At 36.0% G+C, this 20,580-nt stretch overlaps 1 long non-coding RNA gene across 2 annotated transcripts in view; it reads left to right on the top strand.

Annotated features, from left to right (window-relative positions):
• Positions 1-935: 935 nt before the first annotated feature.
• The window catches only part of LOC139178234 (uncharacterized), a 169,358-nt gene continuing 149,713 nt past the window's right edge, over positions 936-20,580 (top strand). For both annotated transcript variants that reach the window (XR_011562680.1, XR_011562679.1), the window contains exon 1: positions 936-1,217. This is a non-coding gene — a long non-coding RNA (uncharacterized lncRNA). The remainder of the gene's footprint in view (positions 1,218-20,580) is intronic.

The raw sequence follows: 20,580 nt of genomic DNA, 5'->3' as shown, positions 1-20,580 counted from the left end.
AAGAGTCTTCTCCAACACCACAGATCAAAAGCATCAATTCTTCGGTGATCAACTTTTTTTATAGTCCAACTCACATCCATACATGACTACTGGAAAAAACATAGCTTTGACTAGATGGACCTTTGTTGGCTTTGACTAGATGGACCTTTGTTGGCAAAGTAACATCTCTGCTTTTTAATATGATGTCTAGGTTGGTCATAGCTCTTCTTCCAAGTAGCAAGTGTCTTTTAATTTCATTGCTGCAGTCACCATCTGCAGTGATTTTGGAGTCCCCAAAAATAAAATCTCTCACTGTTTAACTATAATATAGTATAGTATATATTATCTACTATTAATGTGGGGTTACCTGATGACTCAGACAGGAAAGAAATGCCTGCCATGCAGGAGACCCAGATTTGATTCCTGGGGCGGGAAGATCCTTTGGAGAAGGGGATAATATCAATATAATTAATATAAATTTAAATTCACAAATATAGCTTTATAATCAAATTATATCCATACATCTATGTAACTATATAAGTATAGGGACATGTATATGAAACAATAATATGAAATAGGAAAATAAATTGTATAGCCTCTTATTATAATTCTGACATTTTCTCTTCACACACTTTATTCCTCTTTTTATCATAGGAAACGTTGTTATTTTTACTGAAGAGTAATGTGCCATTCTGTTTAAAACTAAATCTGACTTGACATTTCTATGTACAAACTTTTTCAGGTGTTTATGGGATGTACTGATTCTCATTATATCTGGGCAGCTGTCACCAAACAATATCCGAGTCCTGAATGCTAAGCACAGGACTCTGCCTGCCTAAATGTACTGTACCTGGTGTCCCAAAGCCACCATCTGGGCAGCTAGGGCATGCCTCCAGATTCTTAGGATTGCAAACATTAACAGCCTCTTGAACTATAAGCTGACTAGGCAGCAGGAAAATTAGCCCCTGGGAATAGGGACAGGTGGCAACCATTTCCACCAAAGCATGTTGACAGAAGAAGTGCCTACATTCAAATAATTTCTGAATCTGAGCCAAGAACTGCCCGTTCCTTTTGCCAGCTAACCGTTCACTATTCGCCTCCTCACCTGCTTCATTCTCTTGGGAGCTATACCAGCAGTACCCACCAGCTGCCCTGCTGAAGAAGGCTCTGCTCTGACACCGGAAAAAGCTGGGCGGAGAAAGCAGGGAGTATGAGCAACCAGGTAACTCCGTGTAAAGGTAAACAAAGGCTTCTTTGCTCTTTATTTTTTTTACACTCTTCTACAAAGAAATCAATGTATGTGATGGATATGAGCAAAAGTCCTTTAAAACACAACCTATTTTTCAATAGCTTTATTGTATACATTAAAAAATATAGTGAAGGCTAATCAGGACATAATTAATTTCCATACATAGTAGGCATGCATTAAATAAAGTTGGTACATACAAATACTAACACTGATGAATTTTCATTAAAGATTGTTCCTGTCTGTGCCTGTTTCTGCTTCCTTTGCTTTTTTTTTTTTTTTTCTTACCTTTACTTCCTCTGATTACATAAAGATTAGGAGCTACCCTCTTTCTCAGCAACCATCTCTGTTTTCTTGCTACATAAAGTAAGGTTCATGGACCAGCAACAACAGCATCACCCAAGAACTGATTAGAAAAATGCAAAATCTAGCATCCCAACCCTAGACCTGCTAAACCAAAATCTGCATTTTTATCAAAGCATCTATGTGTTCCCAAAGCATGTTAGTGTTGGTTAATACGGTATAGTGTCAGTGATTCTCAGGACTGGGATCACATTAAAACTACCTAAGGAGTTTAAAAACTAATAATGCCTGAACATACTACCAGATTTGTTATTGCTTTGTTTTGTTTTCTAAATTTTAAATCTATTTTTTTAATTGAAAAATAATCGTTTTACAGAATTGTATTGGTTTCTGCCAAACATCAACAAGAATCAGCCCTTGCTATAGATCTGGGAAAGTACCTAAGAATCAGTGCTTTTCAAATGTCTCTGAGGTGTTTCTAAATCACTTTTGAGGAACAAAGGTAAACATAGATTCCTAAAATATATTTTGAAAAGCTTAAATTTAAGCATATATTAGGGAATTCAGTTCATACAGAATTGTGAAAATAATATCTGGACCTAGAGTAGAATTATAGGAAAGAGGAACTGCTTTTAATAAAGGAAATTATAAATAACAAGTAGATTTTAAAGCTAGACTTTTATAATGGTGACAATTTCTTAAACAATATTTAGTAAAATATTGTAAGGATAAGAAGCACATTGTATGCTGCCTCACTGACCACAGCATTGTTTTCTTTTTAAAACAATGAGATCATGCACTCCATTAGGAAATAGAAAAGTTGTATATTAGAAATGCAATGGCACCCCACTCCAGTACTCTTGCTTGGAAAATCCCATGGACGGAGGAGCCTGCTAGGCTGCAATCCATGGGGTCACGAAGAGTCGCACACAACTGAGCAACTTCGGTTTCACTTTTCACTTTCATGCATTGGAGAAGGAAATGGCAACCCACTACAGTGTTCTTGCCTGGAGAATCCCAGGGACGAGGGAGCCTGGTGGGCTGCCGTCTATGGGGTCAGACAGAGTCAGACACAACTGAAGTGACTTAGCATAGCATAGCATATTAGAAATGGGATAGTTTTCCAAGAATCTGTTGGACTTAACTATAAACAAATAATAACAATGATTCTAATTCTAAATGAGGAATGTATAGAAATTAAGAGCTGGTAAGATAAAATAAACCAGTACCATAATTCAATCCTGTTATTTTTATCTTGTGAAGACCTTCTGTACTTTACAGAAAATAAGAGAGAATACTTTACAGAAAATAAGAGAGAATTACAAAAATATATTCTTTAAATTCATGTAAAATAGAAAGTATTTGTCTAAGGCAGCAACAGATATAAAATTGCACAACTTTCTGAATCATCCACGAAGAAGTATAAAGACAATAGGAGAAACAATGTTAGCATAAAGGCTGCTGTTGTCTAGTCTCTAAATTGTGTCCAACTCTTTTGTGACCCCAAGGACTGTAGCTGGCCTGTTAGGTATATTTCTTGCTTAAAGAAATTTTAAAACACTTATTAGCATCTGCCATAAAGTTCACATGTTTCCAAGTATTGTTGATAGAAGATTAAAATGCAGTTGAAAAATAAAATTCCATATACCACTGTGGGTTTACATAATGAGCTATTATGTCAAGGAAATTATGAAGCTGACCTGTTAATTACCTTATATCTAGCATGCTATTTGGGCTTCCCTGGTGGTTCAGATGGTAAAGAATCTGCCTGCAATGTGGGAGACCTGGGCTTGATCCCTGGGTCCGGAAGGTCTCCTGGAGAAGGAAATAGCACCCCACTCTAGTATTCTTGCCTGGAGAATTCCAGGGACAGAGGAGCCTGATGGGTTACAGTCCATGGGGTCCCTAAGAGTCGGACACAACTGAATGACTTCACTTTCACTTTTCACTTACATGCATTGGAGAAGGAAATGGCAACTCACTCCAGTGTTCTTGCCTTGAGAATCCCAGGGATGGGGTAGCCTGGTGGGCTGCCGTCTATGGGGTCGCACAGAGTTGGACATGACTGAAGCGACTTAGCAGTAGCAGCAGAATATATTGAACTCAAAATCTTATCTATTGACATTTTAAAATAAAAGCAATTGTAATTTCCAAATTGTATGTAGAAATTAGCCAAAAAATGTATAATTCATTTCTATAGTCCCCATTTGTAAATATGATTACAAGTGGTAAATATGATTATATTTCCAAATGTTGTAATTTTAATACATATAGTATTCCAAAACTGATATTTAAGCTATAACTAATTCATGTCAAAAAACAGACTTCTTGCCATGTAATTAGCTATATTATACTTTATTCATTATATATTCAGCCTTGAATAGAACACTGTTTTCTTAAAAACCTTAGCTTTTTGAAGTTACTAATATAATAATGGGTGGAAAACAAGAATATTAATGAAGGTAATGCCTACAAGAGCCAACTTTTAACAAATTTCATAATGAAACTTTGTTAAAGCACTGAATCTATCTTGAGATAAATTTAATTCCCTTTGAAATATGGTTTTACTTATTGAAAAAAGATTCTTTCCAGGATACATAGCTGCTTACAACACAATTCTCTTCCTTTACAAGAAAAACAACAGAATAATCATCAAACATAATTATAGCTATGAAGCATTTGTACATGCACTCAAAAATAATTTTTGCAAAACTACTAATGTGCCAAGTACACATGAAAATAAAAATGCAACAAGACATGGAGAACAGACTTATGGACATGGTGGGAGGGGAGGAGGGAGAGGTATGGAGAGAGCAACATGGAAACTTACATTACCATATGTAATGGCGCACTACCATATGTAAAGTAGATAGCCAATGGGAATTTGCTGTATGACTCAGTGAACTCAAACAGGGGCTCTTTAACAAGCTAGGGGGGTGGGAGTAAGGTTTTGGAGAGAGGGGATGTAGGTGTACCTATAGCTGATTCTTACTGATTTTTGACAGAAAACAACAAAATTCTGTAAAGTAATTATCCTTCAATTAAAAAACAAGTTAAAAAATTGCAACCAGGAACAAATTCTAAGGAACTAATATTCTCCCAGTGAACTCAGAAAAATACAAAATAAGTTAATCTCAGAGAGTGACATAAGTACTTTGAAGAAAATAAGGTGATAAAGCTTAACATGCTACCCATGGATGTGCATAGATCTGGGTTTTGGTGTAACTTTCGTCATTTGATGACGATCTCAGTTGATTGCAGCGTTGGACTACTACGAATATAGCTGCTAATATTTATGTACAGATCTTTCTGTGGACATATGTTTTTAAGATTTCTTTTGGCTAAAAACCTAGGAGTGGATTGCCCAGTCTTATAGTGGGAATAACTAATATAACGCTTGCCTGAAGGATTATACTCTCAAAAGACATAAAAGCAAAGTATGAATACAGACTTCAAAGAAGTCTTGAATGATTTGATATAAACATATATCAAAAATAATAATAATAATAGATCATATTTCATGTTGTTTTTAAAGGAAAGGTACAGTTCTTTCAGAATATAGACATGATTTGTCATTCCCACATTTTATTTTTATTTTATTTTTTAACTTTACAATATTGTATTGGTTTTGCCATATATCAAAATGAATCCGCCACAGGTATATACACGCTCCCCATCCTGAACCCTCCTCCCTCCTCCCTCCCCATACCATCCCTCTGGGTCATCCCAGTGCACCAGCCCCAAGCATCCAGTATCGTGCATCAAACCTGGACTGGCGACTTGTTTCATATATGACATTATACATGTTTCAGTGCTATTCTCCCAAATCATTCCCACATTTTAGAGAACCAAAGCATCTTTACCCTACAGTCATCACAAGGTGACTAATGGTAAATTAATTATAATTAATTATAAAATATATAGCAAATGTTGTTAATTTTGGTCTTATTTTGCATTGTTTTATTTTAATGATAGCTCTATAAATAATTTAATATATTTACTTAAATATTTTAAACCTTCAGCTCTCACTTTTCCTTACCAAAGAAGTTATTAAACTATATTATTACTCTAATTCTTAATATGCTATTAGTATTTTCACATATCAGAGATTAATTAATCTTCTAAAGGGAAATATTAAATTTCCAAAGATTTGAACATAGGAGTAATACTGGAGAAAAGAGAAGGTCATGATAATAAGAATAAATACAGAATGGAATAAAGCTAGGTACCTTAATGAAAATAGTGAAAACTTTCAACAGTATTTTGTGGAAAAGGTCTAGACTATTATTAATATGCTATGTTTAAGATCTAAAAACTATTTTTCAGGAAGAAGTAATAAAAAGTCTTGAGATTTTTGATGGAAAGTTTGCTTTCCTTAGTAGAATGTTGTACAGCAAAAGAAAAAACATTTTGGGCCTTCAGGGGACACTTTCTCTTTCTCTCTCTCTCTCTTTTTATTTTTTAATTTAACCAGTACTGGAACATCCTGGGAAGTTATCTCATTAGGGAGTCCAATATTTTCTTTTGCATTGAACTTGATTTATTGAATTTCTTACATTCTAAGGAATGCATAGTTTCCTTGTGGGGGAAAAAAAAAAGCAAAAAAGGCTTTTAGGTCGATTTGTTTCAGTTCACCCATTTTTTTCTCCGTAGGACAAGTTCTTTGGCCAATTAGGCCTGTTTAGATCACTGAGAAATACTTCTGCAGTAGCCCTGGAGAATCAATTCAGTGCTAAAGTTTGATATGCATGTAAAATCATAACTATTGTGTAGGTTGAAAGTTTGCTTCACTTTCCTACTTCATTGACATTTGCCCAATTACAAGGAGATCATTCTACCACCAGCAGGGAGCCCTGAAAAAAAACTGCATTTGAATTTTTTAACAAACTTTTATTCCAAGCCATTTTATAATGCAATATTAGTTCAGATCACCTTATTCTTTTTAAATTAGGAAACACCAATACAAATACCTTAAAATACCATTTATTATTGATGTATATAGCAAAGGAGTTTCATTAATATTATGTGCAGAAGTGAAGTGAAGTGAGGTCGCTCAGCCGTGTCCGACTCTTTGCAACCCCATGGACTGTTGCCTACCAGGATTCTCTATCCATGGGATTTTCCAGGCAAGAGTACTGGAGTGGGTTGCCATTTCCTTCTCCAGGGGATCTTCCCGACCCAGGGATCGAACCTGGATTTCCCACATTGTAGGCAGACGCTTTACTGTCTGAGCCAGCAGGGAAGTCCATTATGTGCAGAGAAAATACTTAAATCTTGCCTGTTGTTGTTTAGTCACTAAGTCATGTTGACTCTCTTGCAACCCCATGAACTGTCTTGCAACCCCATGAACTGTAGCCTGCCAGGCTCCTCTGTCCATGGGATTTCCTAGGCAGGAATGGCAAAATGGGTTGCCAAAATTTCAGAGGATTTTCCTGACCCAGGGGAGGAACCCATGTCACCTGCATTGGCAGTTGGATTCTTCACCTCTGAGCCATCTGGGAAGCCCAAAATGTTGCTGAAACGGCAATTTACTCCAGTATTCTTGCCTAGAGAATCCTGTGGACAGAGGAGCCTGGTGGGTTGCTGTCTGTGGGGTTGCACAGAGTCGGACACGACTGAAGCGACTTACCATGCATGCATGCATTGGAGAAGGAAATGGCAACCCACTCCAGTATTCTTGCCTGGGGCATCCCAGGGACAGAGGAGCCTGGTGGGCTGCTGTCTGTGGGGTCGCACAGAGTTGGACACGACTGAAGCAACTTAGCAGCAGCAGCAGCGTTGCAAAGTATATATTAAAAATTTCTTTGAAAATTTAATTTTGATATAATATAAATCATACAAACATAGTTTTTCCAAAAATAAAACTGTGTAAACTTAATAACAAACAAGGTTATAGAGATTGAATGCAGAGATGATTTTAGAATTATTTTAAAGAAAATATCAACAGAAACTAGTATCATAATGGTTAAGGAAAAATGAATACGTAAAATATGAAGCATGAATGAGTGAGCTATTAGTCTTCTAATAAAACATGATTTTCAGTAGTAGTCTCCATGTGTAGAATGATATTAAGAAATTCATATTGTAATAAATTTGGACTACGTAAATTGTGTCTTAAGTGGTTATTTTCTGTGTTTATGTGTGTGTGTGTTTTCAAGTATAGACTCAGAAATTAAATGCTTGGTAAATGCTAGAAGTAGGGTATTTTTAATTCATTTTAACTGTTCAAGAAAGAAAGTAGACATGCATGACATAATTTGTGAAATTATGTTTAGTTGCAAAGCCAGCAGTTCTTATAGCAAGAAAGTGTGGCTAGGAAGTTAGCCTCAGTACTCTTCTTGTATACAAATCTATTTTGGGGTCCAGAATTGACATCTCAACATAGTTCAGTTATTCTTTACCCTGTTATCACTAAATAGAGCCTCTTGCAATGGATAAAAATGGTGTTTCTCTCTGGCAAAGAGTCCAAGAGATAAACAAACAAAAAAAATAACAAAAAATTACCTATCAGGATATAAAAGTAGGAAAGATTGCTAATACTGGTTCTTAGCCAGATCATGGTTTTATATGCATTGAAGGTGGACTGTCCTTAATGTATGTAAAATTATTCAACACTGATGACTTGAATAGAGAGTATGCTATGATTTTAAAATAATGAAAATTATAAAGGGACCTAGAAGTGTAAAAATCTCTGAATGACAAATGAAAGTTTAGTAAAAGCTGAAAAAGCATTAATCATATAATAAGAGTATATACACATAGACATTGTTTGAAAAAAAAATGCACTTCTTAGCTTCACGAAGTTTTAGGCAGAGATGAGGCCACTGAAATGAATATTACTTGAGTAAATGTTGATTTGAATATGTTAAGAAAGATATTTCCTCCAACAAATTAAAATGTAAGGGAAATGGCATTAACTATGTGTCACAAAATCATTTTCCAGAGATCTAAGCATGCTCATAAGCAAACAGAATTACCGGCTGGAATAAATGTTCAAATCAATAAAAATAGCCTTATGGAATATAATAGTTCCTTGAACATGTATGAATAGAAGGAGGAGAGGGACTGTCAGGATTTAATTTAGCAAACGGCATTTTCATCAACTACAATCTACTAATGAAATGGAAAATGCATGAAATAATATAGGCCTTGGATCTCTACATGATAATCTGTAGAGACTATTATATTTGTAATATCCAACTACCAGTTTTAAGAAAGAACCTTTGTTATGCATAAATCACCCCTTCCTGGTATTGCTGACAAGTCAGAAAGTCAAGGGGAAAAAAACTATACCACCTGGGTAAATTCACCTGTGTTCTTTAGCTGGTAAGTTTTACAGTCACACTCATTCAAACTATTGATTGTTCTATATTTTTATCTTATTTATTTTCATATTTTTAGATATAACATTGGTGGTTAATATTACTATAGTCATTGAAGTAATTGTCCACTGTTGAGTATATTTAGAAACCTTCAATCTCTGAAAGTTTTATCTTGATTTTTATGTATAGGGTCATTATGTGCATGATGCTTTTTACCTGTTTAATGGGGGGAAATATAAATATGTGATATCGGTATATGCAGTTTTTGGAAATTTCATGGAGTCAAACATACTCTGATAAAAATACCTTTTAACCAAATGAGTTCAGTGGGCTTAGGGGTGGAAAGATTTAAAATATCTGTGGGGTTTAGATAAACAGAATCATGAAAAATAACTAAGGAGAAGCAAGATAGATTACAGATAAGCAAGCCAGCCAGCCTGCTAAAGTCAATATAACTATCAGCTAAATAGCAAAAAAGTTAAAAATAGATAGTGAGGTCATCAAAATTCATATATAACATTTCTGTATGAAAACAAAATCTTAAAATTTGAAATCATCTCTAAGTGATCCATTCAGAACACTTACTATGGTAATTTAAGTGTTTATTCTGAGGAACTGTGAGCAAAATAAAAGTAATTATGTAAAACTGTGAAATATATGTGTACCTGAAAGTCCAAAGAACAGTGTTGGTCTGAGAATTAAAATGTGGCCCTGCTGTCAGCAATTAGTGTTAATTTGGTACCAAGTTTTCATTTGAGTTCACATGGAATTTTTATTTAATATGGCATATTCTGCCAAGTCCAGTGTTCTTGACTGCAGCTTTATGTGTCAAATATTACCAAGTGTAAGCTAGAAGGGGAAAAAAAGAAAATGGAACTATCCCTGACTCATGATGCCATGAATAAGGTTCTTGACATCACAGAGAGATGACTCAAAGGATTTCAACTCAATGCCCCACCTCTCTGTGTCACTCAGGGCTGGAGCTGAGCTACACATACTTAGTTTCTTTGATACTGATACACAACCGTTTGTGCACAAAATATGCCACTTCAAATTGAATTTTCTTAATAAAATACTGGTACCTTTCCAGAGCAATGTAATTTAAAACATAAAAAGTGTGCTGTTTGTTTGCTTTTTCAGGGTAAGTCTACCAGTTTACTCTGAAAGATCAGACATCTCCTATTTTTGCATAAATCAGGCAATTGTAAAATGGCAATTTCTGAAGTGTCTTGATAGATTTGAGCATATTTTTCCTGGAATTTCTAACATATATAAGGATAAAGTAAGTCTGAGATAGTTCTATGAGGTCTACTTATTGTTGCGATTAAAAGATTTATTCACTTTCGATACAGATAAAATAATGTGGGCCGAGCTGCAGTAAAGAATTTATACACATAACTTAGTAAGGGATAGATCAAGCAAAATAGTATAGACACATTTCTGTCAATGTTCATTCCCATTGTTTACAATATGCAAGACCTAAATAAGAACCACTGTCTCTCGACTAATTATGTAACTATTCATGCAAATATCTTCAATAAGGCAATTTTACTTTTTCCGAATATCTATAAAGGAAAATATATGTATAGTTCTATTACAGTGCTTCCATCTATCTAGATGGAGAGACAGACAGATATATTCCCCAAAAGTATTATTTTTGTGACTCTAGCAAGAGTTCCATTTATATCCCTTTTTTAGTAATTCTGAGGTCTCAGCACTGGACAACTGAAGTTATATTTCGCCTCCAGGCTTCCTGGGAAAATCTTTGAGGGGGAATTCAGGGCTGACAGCACTTAGAGAAAAGTGATTAAAACTCTGGAGGAATTAAAGGTCAGAAAAAAATAATGGGTGCTGAAGAAACTGCCCTTATAGACATATCAGGAAAGGAATGTTTTAGTTTCACTTGATGCTAGTTATTCAAATTTCTTGTGCTACAAAAAAAATGGGAAAGTTTGAAGTTTTCTGAGTAGCTCAGATAATGAGAGGGCATAGACTAGGGGATATGAGGGAGAAGGGTCCTGAAATCTTAGTGGAAAAAAACTCACAGTGATATTCCCATTTTACTGTCTTTAAAGCTACTTTCCCTACATATAGCTGATTCACATTATTGTACAGCAGAAATTAACACAGCATTGTAATTATAATCCAATTAAAAACAAACAAAAAACTGCATTCTCAGTTTCTGCCTCTCTTTGTCTCTTATCCTACAATTGTCTAGGTTATCCCTTTCGTCCTTCTTTCTCTTCCTTTGTTTCTCCCTTCCTCCTATCTTCCCTCCCTTATTTATTTTGTGTGTTTGTGGGGGTGTTTGTGTGCTTCCTCTGTCCATGGTCTCTATTATCAGCATCTTTACAGATTTGCTCTTCTGTAACATGTAGACCAGGGCTTTCCTAGTGGCTCAGCAGTTAAGAATCTGCCTGACAATGCAGGAGATGTGAGTTCAATCTCTGGGTCGGGAAGATCCCCTTGAGCAGGAAAGAGCAAGCCACTCAAGTATTCATGCCTGGGAAACTCCATAGACAGAGGAGCCTGGAGGGCTAGGGTCCATGGGGTTGCAGAAGAGTCAGACACGACTTAATGACTAAACAACAACAACCACAACACATGGAGCAGCTTTTATTGTTCCCTAATGTGTCACTTTATGACCAACCTAGATAGCATTTTGAAAAGCAGAGCCATTACTTTGCCAACAAATGTCTGTCTAGTCAAGGCTATGGTTTTTCCAGTGGTCATGTATGGATGTGAGAGTTGGACTGTGAAGAAAGCTGAGCACTGAAAAATTGATGCTTTTGAACTGTGGTGTTGGAGAAGACTCTTGAGAGTCCCTTGGACTGCAAGGAGATCCAACCAGTCCATTCTGAAGGAGATCAGTCCTGGGTGTCCTTTGGAAGGAATGATGCTAAAGCTGAAACTCCAGTACTTTGGCCACCTCATGCGGAGTTGACGCATTGGAAAAGACTCTGATGCTGGGAGGGATTGGGGGCAGGAGGAGAAGGGGACAACAGAGGATGAGATGGCTGGATGGCATCACTGACTCGATGGATGTGAGTTTGGGTGAATTCCAGGAGTTGGTGATGGACAGGGAGGCCAGGGGTGCTGCAATTCAGGGGGTCACAAAGAGTCAGACACGACTGAGTGACTGAACTGAACTGAATGTGTTAACTTCAGCTTTAGGACACTATTGAATTGTCGTGGCTCCATTTATCAACCCAATGATACGTGTATTGTGACTTGGAGTCCCTTGCAGCTGATACTCTTTTAATGTCCCAATTCCAACTTCTCACAAAAGACCATTTGAGTAAATCAACTTGGAATTTGGTGTTCATGTCTGGTTTTATTATGAACTGGTTCCAAATTGGGAAAGGAGTATGTTAAGGCTGTATATTGTCACCCTGCTTATTTAACTTAATATGCAGAGTACATCTTGTGAAATGCTGGGCTGATAAAGCAAAAGCTGGGATCAAGATTGCTGGGGAAATATCAATAACTTCAGATATGCAGATGACACCACCCTTATGGCAGAAAGTGAAGAAGAACTAAAGAGCCTCCTGTTGAAAGTGAAAGAGTAGAGTGAAAATTTTGGCTTAAAGCTCAACATTCAGAAAACTAAGATCATGGCATCTGGTCCCATCACTTAATGGCAAATAGATGGAAACAGTGGCTGACTTTATTTTTTTGGGCTCCAAAATCACTGCAGATGGTGACTGCAGCCATGAAATTAAAAGACACCTACTTCTTGGAATAAAAGTTATGACCAACCTAGACAGCATATTAAAAAGCAGAGACATTACTTTGTCAACAAAGGTCCATCTAGTCAAATCTATGTTTTTTCCAGTAGTCATGTATGGATGTGAGAGTTGGACTATAAAGAAAGCTGAGCACCAAAGAATTGATGCTTTTGAACTGTGGTGTAGGAGAAGACTCTTGAAAGTCCCTTGGACTGCAAGGAGATCCAACCATCCTAAAGGAAATCAGTCCTGAATATTCATTGGAAGGACCGATGCTGAAGCTGAAGCTCCAATATTTTGGCCACCTGATGCTAAGAACAGACTCATTGGAAAAGACCTGATGCTGGGAAAGATTGAAGGCAGGAGGAGAAGGGGACAACAGAGGATGAGATGGTTGGATGGCATCACTGACTCAATGGACATGAGTTTGAATACTTTCCAGTGATGGACAGGGAAGCCTGGTGGGCTGCAGTCCATGGGATCTCAAAGAGTCGGACAGGACTGAGCGACTGAACTGAACTGAATTGAACCAGAGGTTATAAGAGGGGAGGAATTGTGGTCCGCTCTTCAAATTATTGCCCAGTTCCACTTCTTAGGAAAAACCACAGGTAGCTAGCATCATTTGTCAGAATGTATGATTGAGGAGGCAGTAGCTGTAATCTTTTCTGTAACCCATGACAATTCTGAATTTAAAAATTTTCTGTGAGATTTTAAACATTCTTAAAAATGTTGGATTTCAACCATTTGTTGTTGTTGTTGTTTTGGAGAGTCTGAGTTGACATGAAACTTTGAAGAAACTTCTCAAGAATTTGGAGACCGCAAAACAAAAATAAAATAATTCTAATTACCCATTTGTTTGCCAGCCAAGTTTACAATTGCTTCTGTGGGTAAATTAATCAGATAAAAAAACATAGACTATTAAATGTTATATATGTTTAAGAACCCTTATTATTTCCTGCTCTAAAAGGACTCTTCTACTAAGTATGAAATCTAAAATCATTAGGGAATGAAACAAGGCAAGAAAGTAGACATGGCTGGATCTTTATCCTTTGGTAATCTTATATGTAGGATATAAGAATTGCTTATAAGGAAAAGTCTTAGAAACCTTGCCTCATTGATCATAAGACCACTCAGAATATTTCCAATTCATTATATTCTTAGATCACTGCACAAATAAAATGTAATAGTAGCCATATTGGCAAATTACATATACATATGAAATTAGCTTTTCATGAAATTCTTTGTGAAAACTACACTGTTTTACTTTGAAGGTAGCTAAAATTATGTATAACTTTAGGATGACTAAATGAATAATATTAGGGTCAGATGAGTCTAAGAATATCATTTAAAAAGACTTTTAAGTGTGTAGAAGAAATCATTAACTAGCTGGCAGTTCATTTCTATTCTCAGACTCTACAAGAATAACTGGTGACCCTGCCATCATCTTCTAACAATCAGCCACCTATCCACTTGACCTTCTACACCTTTGCTCATATGCCAGGCTGAAATGATAGGAAGAACATCTGGGCATCTTGCCTACCCAAAGTCTCTAGGGCTCTTGTTTCTGCTCTGAGCTTAATCTTTATTTAACCTTTGTTTTAATGATGAAAGTCTGTCTCTCTGTCTTTGCTTCTCCGCCTACAGTACATTTTTGTTACTGGTTCCCAATTTAAACACTTAGGAGTCAGGAAGCATGACTTTGCCAATTTATGTGATTTTTTTTTGTCTGTTTGTTTGCTTTCTTCCTCAAATTCTAGTATAGCTAATATACTGACCTTAAATGTGAGATTATTGATTCTCCTTGTGCATTAGATACTCCCTTGGCCTAAATTTGGCACAATAGGAAGTTGCATTAACTTTTAATACATCAGTATGTCTCTTATAAAATCACACATCAAAAGTTGTGAATGTTTCAAATTTCAAAAAACAAAAAACAAAAAATGCCGTTGGCTTGTTTTGAGTTGCTAATGCACAGAAAGTTCTGACTCCCTGTTTTAGCTGAACCATCAGTTTACTTAATAACATATATTTTTAATAGCATGAAAGAGAAAAAAATCTCAGAGAAATAACTGAACTTTCCACCTAATGCAATCAGGAAAAGTAGAACAAACAAAACCCAAAGAAGGAAAGAAATCATAAAGAACAGACCAGAAATAAATAGGGACAAAGCAAGCAATGAAACTAAAAGCTGGGTCTTTGAAAAGATAAACAAAATTAATCAATCTTTAGCCATACTCAAAGAAAAAATGGTAAAGAGCTCAAATCAATAAAATTAGAAATGAAAAAGGAAAAGTTACAATTGACATCACAGAAATACAAAGGTTCATAAAAAAATAATTCAAATAACTATATAACAATAAAATGGACAACCTAGAAGAAATAGACAAATTCCTAGAAATGTACAAGTCTGAATCAGGAAGAATAGAAAATATGAACAGACCAATAACACTAATGAAATGGAAACTGTTTAAAAATCTTCCAACAGACAAAAGTTCAAAAACAGATGGTTTTACAGGCAAATTCTATCAAACATTTAGAAAAGAGTTAACACCTATCCTTCTGAAACTATTCCAAAAAATTGTGGAGAAAGGAACACTCCCAAACTCATTCTCTGAGGCCACCATGGCCTTGATACCAAAACCAGACAGAGATATTACAAAAATAGAAATACACAGACCAATATCACTGATGAACATAGATGCAAAAATCCTCAACGAAATAAGATCAAACCAAATCCAACAATATATTAAAAGGACCATACACCATGACCAAGTGGGATATCCCAGGGATGCAAGACTTTTCAATATCTGCAAATCATTCAGTGTGATATAACACATTAACAAATTGAAGAATAAAAACTATATGAGTATCTCAATAGATGCAGAAAAAGCTTTTCACAAAATTCAACACCCGTTTATGATAACAACTCTCCAGAAGGTGGGCATAGAGGGAGTGTGTATACGATGAACCCATAGCTAACATCATCCTCAGTGGTGGAAAGAAACCTGAAAGCATCTCCTTTGGGATCAGGAACAAGACAAGGATGTCAACTCTTGCCACTTTTATTCAACATTCAGAAGTCTTGGCCATGGCAATCAGAGAAGAAAAAGAAATAAAAGGCATCCAATCACAAAAGAAGTAAAACTGTCTGTGTGAAGATGACACGATATATAGAAAATCCTTAAGATGCTACCAGAAAACTACAAGAGTTCATCAATGAATTCAGTAAAGTGCAGAATACAAAATTAGTGAACACAAATTTCCTGCAATTCTATACACTAACAACAGATCAGTAAAATAAATTAAGGAAAAAAAATAGTTTACCATCAAATTAACATTACCATTATAAATTAGCAAATTGCCATTAATTTAGCATCAAAAAGAATAAAATGCCAAGGAACAAATATACCTAAGGAGGCAAAAGACCTATACTCTGAAAATTATAAGACAGTGCTATGATCAAAGATGACACAAACAGATGGAAAGATACATCATGCTCTTGCATTGGAAGAATCAACATTGTCAAAATGACTAGGCTACCCAAGTAAATCTACAGATTCAGTGCAATTCTTAGAAATTACCAACAGTGTTTCCCACAGAATTAGAATAAACAATTTTTTAGTTTGTATGGAAACACAAAACAGCCTGAATAGCCACAGCAGTCCTGACAAAGAAAAAAGAGGCTGGAGGCATCTGGCCCCCTGACTTCAAATTAAACTACAAAACTATAGTCATGAAAACAGATTGGTATTGGCACAAAAACAGGAAAACATATCAATAGAATAGGACAGAAAGTCCAGAGATAAACTCACACATCTATGGTAAATTAATCTACACATCTATGGTTAATTAATCTAATCCACTTTGCTGTATACTTGAAACTAACACAACATGGTAAATCAACTATCTCTTTCTCTCTTTAGTCACTAAGTCATGTTCGACTCTTGCGACCCTATGAACTCTAGCCTGCCACGCTCCTCTGTCCTTGGGATTCTCCAAGTAAGAATACTGGAGAGGGTTGGCATTTCCTTCTCCAGGGGATCATCCCAACCCAGCGATTGAACCTGGGTCTCCTAGGCTGCAGGCGGATTCTTTATTGACTGAACTACAAGGGAAGCTATTAAATTATATAGTACATAATATATAAATCAACTATACTCCAATATAAAATAGAAATCAAATGAAAAATAAAAGCATGAATGAGAGAAGCAAAGCCTTTTTGATGCGTGTACCATAAAGTTTAGGTAACTTGGCAACTTGTTTTTGTAGATACTGTTTTGTTAGGTATTCCTTAGTGAGAGGTGAATACATGCTGGGCTTTGCGGCTCATGTGGAGAAATTAAATGTCTATTAGTAAGCATTTAAAGAAACTAAAAATGATTATTTTTTTCCAAAGAAGAGGAAAAAAATCTAACAAAGTTTTAATAATTATATATAGTTATGGTTTTTTTTCTCGTTATGTTAACAGCCAGAACATCAGCTGGAGGAAATAAATAGCACTAGCGTATGTTTCCTTGGGCAGAGCTAGGACTTGATCAGCAATGATAAGATCCTCTGAGAAATAATTGTTTCACGCCAGATAACTCGCAAGTGTCAGGCTGCTTAGCACCCAGACATAAGAGCTATGACCTCTATTGATTAACGTCTGTTCACATTATCACCATCAGTTAAACAGCTATTTTCAAATTCATGCATATTAACAAAGTGAAATGAAACAGGTCTCTAACCTGAATTTCCATAACAATAATATAAACACACCAGCCATAATATAAAAGGGTTATTAGAACAAAAACACATGGGAAGGATGTGGTACCATTATGGAAGTGTCAACTGGGATGAAAATATGAGAAATATCAATCCAGTACACTTCTGTTAGGCTGTAAATTTGCCTCTGAATACATCTTTGATATACCTCATTTTCTTTCCATCTGCATTATTCTCCTTCTCAATCTCCCAGAACAGAACCACTAGCTTTAGCTATAGTTCATTATTTATTTAAGGCCTTCAAAGATCTATTTATCGTAACCCCCTTCCCTAAGGTTTGGATATTTTTATTATCAAAGTGATTTTTCCTTCATTAAGCTACTAATCCTGCAACACCACCTGTTCTATATCTTTCATGGTAAACAATCACATCAATCCAGTCCCTCAAAAATTGTTAGTAATTTAAATAAGTATAATATTTAATAGGAAATTAGGAGAGGGATAGAAAATTCTGATAGTTCATAGAGCTGTGGACTATTTGATTGCTGAAATGGATTTTCTGTGATCAGTGGGCTGACTTTGGTCTAGAGGGTTCTAATACTATATGTCCCAATCTGTATTTGAGATTTTTGTGCTTTTAATACCTGGAGTATGGATGGGAACTTCCTTTGGCCTTTCTGAAGTGTTACATGCATAAGGAATATAATAACTTGACTTTGGTTCACCAAGAACTGAAAACCAAATGTTCAACACCACCCTGAATCTTAGAAAACTCAGCACTGCATAACCTTAGAAGATAGATGTCACCTAAAGAAAAAAAGGGATAGGATCTAAAATTTTTTGCATTAAATTTTCAAATGTATGAAATTTAATTCTGTCAAATGAGAGACTTTGAAAGGCTTACCACCTGAAATTGCATTACTGGCATACTTACATTTTAAATTGAGATTTATATTCCCTCTCAATTGATAACATTTAGCAGATATCACTTTGTAATCACTATATTTCTCTTGCTTTTGAAAATTATATTGGTTTTGCCATATATCAACATGAATCCGCCACAGGTATACACGTGTTCCCCATCCTGAACCCTTCACCCTCCTCCCTCCCCATACCATCCCTCTGGGTCATCCCAGTGCACCAGCCCCAAGCATCCAGTATCGTGCATTGAATCTGGACTGGCGACTCATTTCATATATGATATTATACATGTTTCAATGCCATTCTCCCATATCATCCCACCCTCTCCCTCTCCCTCTCCCACAGAGTCCAAAAGACTGTTCTATACATCAGTATATGACAAAACCAATACAATATTGTAAAGTTAAAAAATAAAATAAATATTAAAAAATAAAATAAAATCAGCTTGAACATCAAAAAAAATGAAAATTAGAAAATTATATTGGATTCCTGATGTTAATTTTCACAATAAAATCCATTTTCAGATATAAGACAGCTTTTCATTTGTTTTTTTATTTACAAAATATTATTTTTCTGGATATTTACTACAGAAACATCAAACCAATTAGATTGATACTTTAAGGCTTCTGTGATATGTTTCAAAATCAATATCTAGGTACATACTTATTATAACCCTGACTGTTCATTTCCTTAAAGGCTAACTAACCACTTTCTAGCTCAGTTTTGGTTCATACTTTTTCTTTTATGGTGAATACATTTCTTTAACTTCCAAAAACATGTACTTCTTTTTATATTAAGGCACATGGATAACTTGATGCTGGCTAAAGTTATAAAAATATGCATTTATACATACAAACACATTTATATCTATTTCTATATCACTCTCTCTCTCCACAAGTTAAACTGATACTTCAAATTATAATCCAACTCTGAAGAATTTATTCTAGCCTTTTCTGTAAGTTTGTAACTCCTTTCTCTGAAAGTGAAAAACAGCTATCATCTCAATATATCTACTTATTTTTAGAAAATGTACAGTATTTGAAAACTTATAAAGTAATTTTAGAATTTCTAACATATACCTCTATGGAACACAAATTACAAACTAGAATTCAGTATTTGTGTACAGTAATTTTGTATTGTCTTTAGCCTTAGAGAATATAATAAAAATACTGGTTTTCCCATGTTCAGTTCAGTTCAGTTCAGTCACTCAGTCATGTCTGACTCTTTGAGACCCCATGAGTCACAGCATGCCAGGCTTCCCTGGAGTTCACTCAAACTCATGTTACTTTTCCTCAAATTGTTAGTTGGTGCTGTTCTTCCCCACCCTCTTCATTGTGACTACATGATTCATTTATTACTAGTCCACTTGCAATGCAGGAGACCCAGGTGGGATCCCTGTGTCTGGAAGATCCCCTGGAGAAGAGAATGGCAACCCAATCCAGTATTCTTACCTGGGAAATCCCATGGACAGAGGGGCCTGGTGGACTAGTCCATGGGGTCACAAAGAGTCAGACACAACTGAGAGACTAACATACCATACCACGTGGTGTGTGGATTCTATTATGGGTTGAATTGTGTCCTCTCCAATGGTATTTCCCTTCATACAGTAAAGCCCTGATCCCCACTGCCTCAACTATTTGGAGGCAGGCTCTTTAAAGAGGTGATTAAGAGATTTAGATACCCAGAGAGTCACCAGGGATGTGTATACACATAGAAAGGACCATATGAAGATGAAACAGGCAGGACAAATATCTCCTTGAGCAACAAAATGCAAAGAAACTATATGGGACTGTGCAGTTGGGCTAAATTCTGTACAAAATATGTAAAAAGACCAAAACACAACAACAACAACTACTTCCACTTCTGAAGAGCCAGGAGCAAAAGCAGGGCAGGGCACTGTGCATGCACAAGCACACCACTACCTAAGGAGTGGGAAAACCATCTAAGCCAGCCCTCCTGCCCAGTCTCTGGAATACTCCAACCCTCAACCCATAGAAGGAACCAGCTCCCCGCTTTAAGGAGTGAGCAAGGGAACCGTTACTTGTTCTCTCTCCTCTGCTGCACCAGTGGCCCTGTTAAAGCCCTGCCTGGATTTCTTGACTAGCCTCATCAACTGCTATTGATTGGGGAAGGCCAAGAACACTGGTCAATATCACTTCTATTAGTATCTCCTCCTCATAGATTAACAGTATTAACAGTATTCGTTTTCAGTTTATCCTACCCACGTTTCCTTCTCTCTCCTCTCCTCTCTGGCTTTCCTTCTTTCCCTTTTCCTTTCTTCCTTTTTCTTTCCCTTTTCCTCCCTCCCTCTCTCTGCCCTTTCTTCCTTTTTTCATTTCCTGCCCCCCCCTGCTTCCATCCCTCTCTGTTCCTTTCC

Source organism: Bos indicus, chromosome 21, assembly GCF_029378745.1.
Source record: "Bos indicus isolate NIAB-ARS_2022 breed Sahiwal x Tharparkar chromosome 21, NIAB-ARS_B.indTharparkar_mat_pri_1.0, whole genome shotgun sequence".
NCBI classification, from domain to species: Eukaryota; Metazoa; Chordata; class Mammalia; order Artiodactyla; family Bovidae; genus Bos; species Bos indicus.
This window is presented reverse-complemented; position numbering and strand designations above follow the sequence as displayed.